This window comes from Eubalaena glacialis, chromosome 3, assembly GCF_028564815.1.
Source record: "Eubalaena glacialis isolate mEubGla1 chromosome 3, mEubGla1.1.hap2.+ XY, whole genome shotgun sequence".
Lineage (NCBI taxonomy): Eukaryota > Metazoa > Chordata > Mammalia > Artiodactyla > Balaenidae > Eubalaena > Eubalaena glacialis.
The window spans coordinates 173,346,040-173,355,949 of NC_083718.1; positions in this window are offsets into that span (position 1 = coordinate 173,346,040).

The following is a 9,910-nucleotide window of genomic DNA, read 5'->3' on the forward strand; positions in this document are numbered from 1 at the left end:
TCTTGGCAACTGTCATCTCCAGAAAATCCACATCACTCTTAGGAGAAAAACATGTGGCATGAAAGCTGATAAAGGCAAGCATTCTTCACGTTTTTGCTGTAGCCTTTTAATTCTATAACCTCAGTGATGCATATAAAACAAATACCCTGATGGGAATGAGGGGGTCAGCCCTTCAGTGCCCAGGACCTTTGTCCATTCCTGGCCTCCGAGCTCCTGGGAAGCTGTGGTTGGCCTGGGGTCCAAGTCCACAGAGGGCTTAGTCCAAGAAGGTCAAGAACAGTGCCAGGGGCTGGCGATACAATGATGAACAAAACTAATTTATAGTTTTGTGAGAGAAATAGGCTTCAGTAAGATTCATACAGATAAACCTAAAACTATAACTGTGATGGTGCCCAGTTTGGATGTCATTCCAAGGACCTTGAACTTTATCCTATAGGTCATGGGGAACCACTGAAGATTTTGGAGCAGGGAAGTGAAAAGATCGTGAAATAATTAATTGAATTTTCCCTTTGCAGCTGCAGTGACTGATCCAAAAGAATGAATATCTAACGATGAAACCTGAAGGGCCTCAAATTATACTATATAATTTGTGTCTTCTCTAAGCTGGGTTTTTTGGTAATGGTTGATCCTTAAAGATCCCAGAGAGAAATTCTGAAGTTGGCCACAACTGACAAACTCACAAAGCCAAATATGAACTGAAGAAGCCTGCTTCTGCTCTTGAGTTCCTGATCTATTTCTCCTTGTGACCCAGCTTCAAAACTAGAGTCAGTTCAGGGGAAGCATAGCTCTTGGCACTTAATAGGCACTAAATATATATTTGTTGAATAAATAAATGGTGGACTAAATAAGACTGATTGGATGAAAAAAAATTAATAAATTAAAGACATTTTAAACCTTCCCCTTTCCTATGACTTCTGTTTTATCTGTCCCTCTCTTTCTCACTCCCTCTGCCTTGATTCAGGCCCACATCATTACTACCTTGGTTGCTTCTCCAGCCTCCTAACAGATCACCCTGTCTCCAGTATTGGGCAGTCCCTCAATCTGTCTGTCAGTACTCCCTCAATCTGCCAGCAAGATCATGTAATTGCTCTGCTTCAAAACCTTCAGTGGCTCCCCATGACTGTGGGGAAAAGTCCAAAGTTCATAAAAGGCATCCAGACCAGGCACTGTCACCCTTTTGTAGGTATCTCTGTTCTATCTGTCCTCCTGGGCACGTGTCCTCTTCCAGGGCACCCTTTTTTTTTTTTTTAACCTTGTTCAGAATCTCTGTTAGAATTGCATAGAATCTACAGGCCAATTCTTCTCAACTTGATATTTTTATGATATTGAATTTTTCTGCCCATGAACTTGGTCTATTTCTTTACGTATTTAGGTCTTCTTAAATGTCTTTTTTTTTTTTTTTTAATTTTATTTATTTATTTATTTATGGCTGTGTTGGGTCTTCGCTTCCGTGCAAGGGCCTTCTCCAGCTGTGACAAGTGGGGGCCACTCTTCATCGCGGTGCGCGGGCCTCTCACTATCGTGGCCTCTCTCGTTGCGGAGCACAGGCTCCAGACACGCAGGCTCAGTAATTGTGGCTCACGGGCCTAGCCGCTCCGCGGCATGTGGGATCTTCCCAGACCAGGGCTCGAACCCGTGTCCCCTGCATTGGCAGGCAGACTCTCAACCACTGCGCCACCATGGAAGCCCAAATGTCTTTTTTTAAATTGAAGTATAGTTGATTTACAATGTTGTATTCGTTTCAAGTGTACAGCACAGTGATTCAGTTATACATATACATATATATATTCTTATTCAGATTCCTTCCCCTTATAGCTTATTACAAAATACTGAGTATAGTTCCCTGTGCTATACAGTAGGTCCTTGTTGATTACCTATTTTATATATAGAACTGTATATATGTTCATCGCAAACTCCTAATTTATCCCTTCCCTGCCTTTTCCCCTTTGTAACCGTAAGTTTGTTTTCTATGTATGTGAGTCTGTTTGTGTTCTATAAATAAGTTCATTTGTATCTTTTTTTTTTTTAGATTCCATATATAAGGGGTATCATATGATACTTGTCTTTCTCTTTCTGACTTACTTCACTTAGTATGATAATCTCTAGGTCCATCCATGTTGCTGCAAATGGCATTATTTCATTCTTTTCTATGTCTGAGTAATATTCCATTGTATATACGTACCACATCTTCTTTATCCATTCATCTGTTGATGGACATTTAGGTTGCTTCCATGTCTTGGCTATTGTAAATAGTGCTGCAGTGAACCCCGGGCACTCTTTAAAATTGCAAATATGTTTGAGAAAAACAAGAATAAGCCCCTTTCACCTCTGTTTGTTTAATGTGACAACAGCATCAAAGTACTAAGCATTTGAAGGTAAAGAAGAGCTGACAAGGGTGAGGGGATGGGCAAAAAGGAGGCACAGGAAAAAGAACATCATGATTAAGAGTTGGGCTCAGGGGGCTTCCCTGGTGGTGCAGTGGTTAAGAATCCGCCTGCCAATACAGGGGACTTGGGTTCGAGCCCTGGTCCGGGAGATCCCACATGCCGCGGAGCAACTAAGCCCAAGCACCACAACTACGGAGCCTGTGCTCTACAGCCCATGACCCACAACTACTGAGACCACGTGCTGCAACTACTGAAGCCCGCGTGCCTAGAGCCTGTGCTCCGCAACAAGAGAAGCCACCACAATGAGTAGCCCGCGCACCACAACGAAGAGTAGCCCTCGACGCAACCAAAGAAAGCCCGCGTGCGGTAATGAAGACCTAATGCAGCCATAAATTAATTAATTAATTAATTTAAAAAAAAAAAAAGAGTTGGGCTCAGGAGTCACATAGAGCTGCATTCAATCCGGTTGGTCTTTTTGCTAGCTCTGTGACCTCAGGCTGATTACTGAGTCTCACATGGAATGTCCAGGCACACCAGTGCATCACTAAAAGTTCACAGGAGCAAGGAGATATTCATCCACAGGTCAGCCAGGCGGGCTGGGCTTGGTGCATTAACCATCTTGGTTTGAATGGGACTGGAGGGGTTTCCAGGACAAGAGACCTTTAGTTTTTTTGAGTGTGTGTCCTTTTTTTTAAAATTTATTTTTGGCTGCGTTGGGTCTTTGTTGCTGCACCGGGGCTTTCTCTAGTTGCAGCGAGCGGGGGCTACTCTGTTGCGGTGCGCAGGCTTCTCATTGCGGTGGCTTCTCTTGTCGTGGTGCACGGGCTCTAGGCACGTGGGCTTCAGTGGTTGTGGCACGTGGGCTCAGTAGTTGTGGCTCATGGGCTCTAGAGCACAAGGTCAGTAGTAGTGGCGCACGGGCTTAGTTGCTCCATGGCACGTAGGATCTTCCCAGACCAGGGCTCAAACCCGTGTCCCCTGCATTGGCAAGCGGATTCTTTTTTTTTTTTTAATTTTATTCTTTTTTTCTTTTTCTTTTCTTTAATAAATTTATTTTATTTACTTATTTGTTTGTTTGTTTGCTTTTTGGCTTCATTGGGTCTTCCGTTGCTGTGCGCGGGCTTTCTCTAGTTGCGTCGAGCAGGGGTTACTCTTTGTTGCGGTGCGTGGGCTTCTCATTGCGGTGGCTTCTCTTGTTGCGGAGCACAGGCTCTAGGCGTGCAGGCTTCAGTAGTTATGGCACACGGGCTTCAGTAGTTGTGGCTTGCCGGCTCTAGAGCGCAGGCTCAGTAGTTGTGGAGCACAGGCTTAGTTGCTCCACGGCATGTGGGATCTTCCCCGACCAGGGCTTGAACCTGTGTCCCCTGCATTGCAGGTGGATTCTTAACCACTGTGCCACCAGGGAAGCCCCAGCAGGCAGATTCTTAACCACTGCGCCACCAGCGAAGTCCCAACCTTTAGTTTTAAAAATGGGAACGTCCTGGGCAAACTGGGATGAGTGCCCCTTTAGCCCCTGCACCTCTGGCCCCTGCCAGCCTCATGTGTTTAGTCCAGTGTGCCACACAAGCACTATTTTCTACATGCGCATATAACATAAAAAAAGGTTGGGAAGCTCAGTTTCCTCATCTGTAAAATGGGGATGACGATAGTGCTTACCTCGTTTGGTTGTTGTGAAGATGAAGTGAATAAAGCAGGACATTTGATCCTGCCCTCCCAATCCAGAGACACACCCATATCCTATGTCTTTGCCAATCTAATGCCCTTTCCTCCAAGACATTAAAAAAACTATCCACAATTTATCTGTCAGCTTAACAAATGTAAGGTATAGCAACATGCTATGTTAAATTGGAAAAATACATGTAAACTCCTAACCTTAAAAGATAAATGTTTCCCTTCCTGAGTGACTACTAAGAGGGCTCTAACAGCAGCGGCCCCCTGTACCGTTCTCCATTCAAAGGAGGAGCACTGAGGCCGTGTTTCGGGAAAGAAAAAGTTTAGGCTGGATGGGGTGGGATGCTCTCCTGCTGCCAGAAAGCCAGAAGGCTTTAAGGAACATGAGGTTCCTTAGCACTGATAGGTCCAAGGAACCAACCCATCACTGGCCAAGATGTGACAACTGCAGCATTAATAATAATATGATAACAATTTTCTTATTGTTATTGTCACAGTTTTTGGAAGAAGTTGCATCTGTGAAAGGCCATGAGTTCAGGATAACAGTCCACATAGAAAAAGAACACGAAAAGGTAGTTGAAACACACAAGACTGTGACTAGTACAGGATATGTTTAACTTGTTTATTTTCATAAGTAAACACACATGGACACTTCGCTTCTTTTATTAATTAGATGCCTATTTATAAAGTGAACATATGTACAGTTCCCACTTGGGTAAAGAAGAAATTCACGGACCTGTGAGAAGTCAAATAGTCCCAGACAATGGGAATTGTGTGCAGAACAAGACGGGCTGACAGGCTGGACTGCTCACACACAATAACCAAGAAGAAGGGGCTCCAAGAGCTAATTAGCCAACCATCCTAGAGTCCTGCTAACACCAAAGACTACTCCTCCTCTTCTAGGGAGTGAAGCCTTCAGGTGGCCCTATGAATATAACAAAATAATATATCAATAAGAACACATGAATTTTCAAACTTGCAAAAGTCCCCATCAATGTATCAAACAGGACAGCAGGGGACTTCCCTGGTGGCGCAGTGGTTAAGAATCCGCCTGCCAATGCAGGGGACACGGGTTCGAGCCCTGGTCCGGGAATGATCCCACATGCCACAGAGCAAATAAGCCCGTGAGCCACAACTACTGAGCCCGCATGCCACAGCTACTGAAGCCTGAGCGCCTAGAGCCTGTGCTCCGCAACTAGAGAAGCCACCGCAATGAGAAGCCCACGCACCACAACAAAGAGTAGCCCCCGCTCGCCACAACTAGAGAAAGCCTGCGCCCAGCAACGAAGACCCAATGCAGCCAAAAATTAATTAATTAATTAATTAATTAACTAATTAAAAGAAAAAAACAGGACAGCGGTTTATATAATGCTGCCCAAGTGAGACTGAAAGCCCATGATTTTGAGAAAAGACATTAGGTTGCAAACAATGAAAACCTAAGAGAAAGGTATGACTTTAATAAAAGTCTAACAGATATTACAAAAAGGAAGCTCAGCCTGGTCATCTGTGGCCTGGTGACAGTCCCCTTGGATCACATAAGCAAGTCGTGAGACCTGACTAAGAATAAATTGATTGAAGACCCAGATCCAATAACCTCAACTGGATTAAAATGACATTTCTTTTTTTTTCAGTCTGATTGAATGTTTGAAAGTCAAGAATAATACTACAGAAACCATAGGATGATAACAAAATAAATAAAGCAATGATCCAAGGAAGCAGGAGACAGGAGGCACCAGATTTTGTTGGGCCTGAGGCTTAAACAATTTGTGTAGCCCTATTTAAGAAAAAGAATGCAAAGTAAGGTATTAAAGTAAAGAGGTATCTAAACAAAAGAAGGGCTTTGGAAGAGGCTGTGCAAGCAAAGGGCCCTGAAACTTCAACTTCATTAACTTCACAATTATCATTTTTGTATTTTGTCTGCTCTTTAAGATATTTGAAGTATTCATAAGAATCAGCCAGCCATACTAGCACTTTAATTGCAGTTTAAAATTTTAAGGATATTTAAGTTTGTAAACAATGTTTAAATACCCAAAAGATTGATTTCAAGGATTATTACCTATAAGAGTTAAAAAATTGAGCATTAAACAAATAGTGTTCTGCACCACTTATAAAAGCCTCTTTGATATTAAAAGAATTCTATCAGTATTATCCAATTCATAATGATTATTACTGGTGGAAATAATCAGTACAATATAAAACTGAAAATAGCTACTCCATCCAGTAAAATTGTCTTAGGAAAAAAAAAAAAAAAGGAGAATCACATCCTGTGAACATTGAAAACTACCAGAAATCCCCTGAATCAAACTGTACTTGATAGAAATGAGCACCCATGGAACTATAGTGGCAGATGTGAAAAACCAGTAAAATTTGGTATGGATCAAATTTGAATGATGAATTTAACCCTCATTGTAAAGTTTGCCCAGGAAAGAATTGATTCACAGTGATTTCTGCAAAATTGAAAATGGAAAAATTAGAAATGGCTAAATCTCACTATACAAAAAATTGAACAGGAAATTAAGTCTAAATGAAAATTCATCAATGTTGAGACCATTCTGATTAAAATATGTGTATTTATAATGTGGAGGCAAAATGAACTTGGAGGTTTAAATGGCAGGTCAAAAACTTTGAGAGATAATGCATATGAAGAATTTAGCAGAGATAATGCACGTTTCTGGCCTGTGGCATATACTCAATAAACCCCAGGGTGGATTTAAAAAAATTTTTGTGTTAAAATACAAACAACATAAAATTTACCTTTTTACCATTTTCAAGTACAGTTCTGTGGCATTAGCTACATTCCTGTTGTGCAACCATCACCGCTATCTATCGCCCGAACTTTTTTTTTTTAATTAATTAATTAATTAATTTATTTTTGGCTGCGTTGGGTCTTCGTTGCTGCGTGTGGGCTTTTTGGCGAGCGGGGGCTACTCTTCCTTGCGGTGCGCGTGCTTTTCATTGCGGTGGCTTCTTTTGTTGCGGAGCACGGGCTCTAGGTGCACTGGCTTCAGTAGTCGTGGCTCGCGGGCTCTAGAGCGCAGGCTCAGTAGTTGTGGTGCACAGGCTTAGTTGCTCTGCAGCATGTGGGATCTTCCCAGACCAGGGCTCGAACCCGTGTCCCCTGCGTTGGCAGGCAGATTCTTAACCACTCTGCTACCAGGGAAGTAGGGAAATTTTTAATCTTCCCGAGTGGAAACCATACCCATTAAATGATAACTCCCCATTCTTCCTTTTCTCCAGCCCCTGGTAACCACTATTCTACTTCCTGTCCCTATGAATTTGACTATTCTATGTACCTCATATAAGTGGAATCATACAATATTTGTCCTTTGTGACTGGCTTATTTCACTTAGCATAACGTCTTCAAGGTTCATCCATATTTTAGCATGTATCAGAATTTCTTTCCTTTTTTAAAAGCTGAATAATATTCCATTGTATGTCCCATACGTTTTGTTTATTGATTCATCTGTCAATAGATACTTGGTTTGCTTCCACCTTTTGGCTTTTGTGAATAACGCTGCTATGAACATGGGTGTCCAAGTAACTGAGTCCCTGCTTTCAGTTCTTTGGGGTATATACCCAGAAATGGAACTGCTGGATCATATGATGATTCTGTTTTCAATTTTTTGAGGAACTGCCATACCGTATTTCATAGTGGCTGCACTATTTTGCCTTCCCAATAACAGTGCACAAAGTTTCCAATTTCTCCATGTCCTCACCAACACTTGTTTTCCATTTTTAAAATAGTAGCCATCCTAATGGATGTGTCACCAGATTGCTTTTAAAGGGTGATTTCTCCTTCTCTCAGTCTTGCTGTGGGTTTCCCTGATAGCAGTCTACCTGGAGAGGGAAACGGAAGACTTCTCAGAAATCTCTTCTATGTGACAGGAAGACTTCAACTTGATAAAACTAAACCTTGAGAGATGAATTCACTGCCCCTCCTAAAACAAAAGGTAAATACTAATCATTTTAGCGCTAATTGAATACTGAACCCTCTGCTCAATTTATCAGATCATCAAGCTCTTGAAAAGATGTGCAAAAACCTTAGTTTGACGTTCTGCATTGTTATATTTTAATATACTCATATTTCATTTTATTTATTTTTAAAAGTATGATCCTCTCAGCTGAGTTTGTAACTAGTTGAACCGCAAATGAGGCTGAATACTCCAAGTGAACCCACATCTTAAATTTCCCAATTACTTTTAATTGCAAACATATTATCCTACATATCATAAACATGCTCTCACTTGTCAGACTATGAAAGTTTCAATCACCTTAGGCTTAATATAATAATGTTATCTTGATATGACTTTTCTTCTTGGCTGTATCTTGTTTATTTCTCAGCAATGATTTGGACGCAAACAGAATTTACGTAGGAAAGAAACGGCACACAAGCAACACCTGGCCCACAGATACCTTTTCTTTGGCCTACATAGCATTTTTTAATTTTTTGTTTGTTGTTGTTGTTTTTTTTTTTGGCTGCTTTGTTTCTTTGTTGCTGCACACGGGCTTCCTCTAGTTGCAGCAAGCGGGGCTACTCTTCATTGTGGTGCTCGGGCTTCTCATTGCAGTGGCTTCTCTTGTTGTGGAGCATGGGCTCTAGGTGCACGGGCTTCAGTAGCTGTGGCACACGGCCTCAGTAGTTGTGGCGCACGGGCTTAGTCGCTCCACAGCATGTGGGATCTTCCCGGACCAGGGCTCGAACCCATGTCCCCTGCATTGGCAGGCGGATTCTTAACCACTGCGCCACCAGGGAAGTCCCTTTTAATTTTTAAATTTACTTATAAACAAAATTCTGAAATTTTTACATAAAAATGCAGGCTTCTGGTACCTGCTAAAAAAACTTAAGATGACCTGGCAACACTGAGCCCATATTCTTTATGTCAGTTGCTATTTACCATTATGCTTGTGTGGTTGCTTTTCTTACTGTGGAGAAAAAAGTTTTAAAAATTCCCCTCCATTATCCAATCCACTATATTTACAGTTTTCCTGCCTGACCCTAGTCAAAAATAAACAAATGGGACCTAATGAAACTTAAAAGCTTTTGCAAAGCAAAGGAAACTACAAACAAGACGAAAAGACAACCCTCAGAATGGGAGAAATATTTGCAAACGAATCAACGGACAAAAGATTAATCTCCAAAATATATAAACAGCTCATGCAGCTCAATAATAAAAAAACAAACAACCCAATCCAAAAATGGGCAGAAGACCTAAATAGACATTTCTCCAAAGAAGACATACAGATGGCCAAGAAGCACATGAAAAGCTGCTCAACATCACTAATTATTAGAGAAATGCAAATCAAAACTACAATGAGGTATCACCTCACACCAGTTAGAATGGGCATCATCAGAAAATCTACAAACAACAAATGCTGGAGAGGGTGTGGGGAAAAGGGAGCCCTCTTGCACTGTTGGTGGGAATGTAAATTGATATAGCCACTATGGAGAACAGTATGGAGGTTCCTGAAAAAACTAAAAATAGAATTACCATATGACCCAGCAATCCCACTACTGGGCATATACCCAGAGAAAACCATAATTCAAAAAGACACATGCACCCCAGTGTTCATTGCAGCACTATTTACAATAGCCAGGTCATGGAAGCAACCTAAATGCCCATAGACAGACGAATGGATAAAGAAGATGTGGTACATATATACCATGGAATATTACTCAGCCATAAAAAGGAACGAAATTGGGTCATGTGTAGAGATGTGGATGGATCTAGAGACTGTCATACAGAGTGAAGTAAGTCAGAAAGAGAAAAATAAATATCGTATATTAACGCGTATATGTGGAACCTAGAAAAATGGTACAGATGAACTGGTTTGCAGGGCAGAAATTGAGACAC